Source organism: Myotis brandtii, unplaced genomic scaffold (assembly GCF_000412655.1).
Source record: "Myotis brandtii unplaced genomic scaffold, ASM41265v1 scaffold53, whole genome shotgun sequence".
Classification (NCBI taxonomy): domain Eukaryota; kingdom Metazoa; phylum Chordata; class Mammalia; order Chiroptera; family Vespertilionidae; genus Myotis; species Myotis brandtii.
Window position 1 is genome coordinate 3,206,187 of NW_005369942.1, and position 2,026 is coordinate 3,208,212.

The 2,026-nt window shown below is 42.3% G+C and overlaps 1 pseudogene; it reads left to right on the forward strand.

Annotated features, from left to right (window-relative positions):
* The first annotated feature begins 1,414 nt into the window (after positions 1-1,414).
* On the forward strand, positions 1,415-1,773 carry LOC102250871 (annotated as a pseudogene).
* Positions 1,774-2,026: the final 253 nt, after the last annotated feature.

A 2,026-nucleotide genomic window follows, 5' to 3' on the forward strand; every position in this document is an offset into this window, starting at 1 on the left:
GCCACACCCCCTTCAGGGTGGGGGTCCCCACTGGGATGCCTTTCCAGCCTGGGTGAGGGGCTGATGGCTGTTTGCTGGCTGGCCATGGCCCCGGGCAACCCAGGCTCCCAGACACTCCTTGAGCAGAGGCCACAGCTGCTGGAAGCCGGTATCTGGGATTTATTTGTCTTCTGTAATTGAAATTTTGTAGCCGTGAGTGGAGCCCACAGCTGGCAAGGGCAGGCGGGAAGCTTGGCTTCCTCCATTGCCAGGGGCAACCCAAGCCTCTGCTCACTCCAGCTCCATGGCCGCTGTCATCTTGGTTGGGTTTATTTGCATACTCAATCCTGATTGGCTTGTGGGCGTGGCTTTTGGGCATGGCTTGTGGGTGTAGCGGAGGGACAGTCAATTTGCATGTTTCTCTTTTATTAGATTAGATGGGAACTTTTCAGAAATAGAAAAGGCAAGAAAACAAATACTAGGCTTCCTACCTGATAAATGTATTTTAAGAGAATAGGGCTCTCTCTCCCTGGCTATCCCTCACCAACTCTTTTGGAGAAATCATTAGTGGAAGATGAGCATAATTTTCTACAATAGGAACAACAAAAGTATAGCAATACTTAAAAATTCAATCTAGGCTAAGAGTCACGCAAGGATTTTTAAAAATATTCTTATTTAACTCTTACAATAATTTTAGGACATAAGTACTATTCTAACTATTTCACAAATTAGAAAATGAAAGCCCAAAAGATTAGTAGCTTTCCCTCATATGCAGGTACTTGGTGGAAATCTAGTATATGAAAAAAAGCAGTTTGCTTACAGAACATTCCTAATAACTTGCCACTAGTAGCCAGCCATATGCCTCCTTTCTTCTTGCTGATTCTTTAATGCTAAGTGTATTCCTTAATCCATTTCCAATAACATGGCCACATTCGCCCTAACCTATTGTTAGACAGTTGCCTCCACAAAGGGATAATCCTTCCTAGAGAGACCTATTTAATTCCTCATCCTTTAGCACTATTCAAGAGAAAAAGGACTTTAACTTTCAAAGGAACAAAATGCCATGTGGAAATCTCTCTTCCCCTGAACTCAGTTCACAATCTCCCACCCCTTCCTATATAGCAACCTATTTTAAACTCTATACTCAGATTTTCCATTCTCAGCCTTTTGGAAAATCTCTTTTATAAAAGAAGAAAAACACGTCCACCTTCTTATACGTAGCATACTGCAGCAACACAGATTTGAGTCAGAATCAAAAGGTGCTTGTCCTCTGGGGAGGCTCGGTTCTTTCAGAATGGGAGTAGGGTTGTGAGTGGAACTCTCGGCTTAAGAGTGGGGACCATGTTCAGGGCTCTCTGTCTAATCGTTTTTCTAACACTGATAATGGCAACTTCTTTATTTAATGATTCCTTTTAATAATCACTGACGAGGGCGGCTCCAGCGAAAGAGTTTGGTGCGATGTCTCACACCATTTTGCTGGTACAGCCTACCAAGAGACCAGAAGGCAGAACTTATGCTGATTATGAATCAGTGAATGAGTGCATTGCAGGCGTTTGTAAAATGTATGAAGAACATCTGAAGAGAATGAATCCCAACAGCCCCTCTATCACATATGATATCAGCCAGTTGTTTGATTTTATTGATGATCTGGCGGACCTCAGCTGTCTTGTTTACTGAGCTGATACCCAGACATACCAGCCTTATAACAAAGATTGGATTAAAGAGAAGATCTACGTGCTCCTTCGTCGACAGGCCCGACAGGCCGGGAAATAGTTGTGTTGGAAGCATTTGGGGGTTGTGTACAGCTGTCTGTAGTGAAGTTTTGTATTATAGTAATCCTGTTTCCATTTTGGTACACTCTAGCCAGGGTTGAATGTGTTAGATGATATGTGAGGATCTTGTTCAATCTGAACTCCCATCACCCCCCTTTTTTCTCTTTTTTTACTTAAACATTGTTATGATGACTTAGAAGTTTTTCTTTGTCAGTTAATGTTGATTCCAATCCTTCATATCTGCTTTATAACATTCACTGTACTAAACCTTCTTC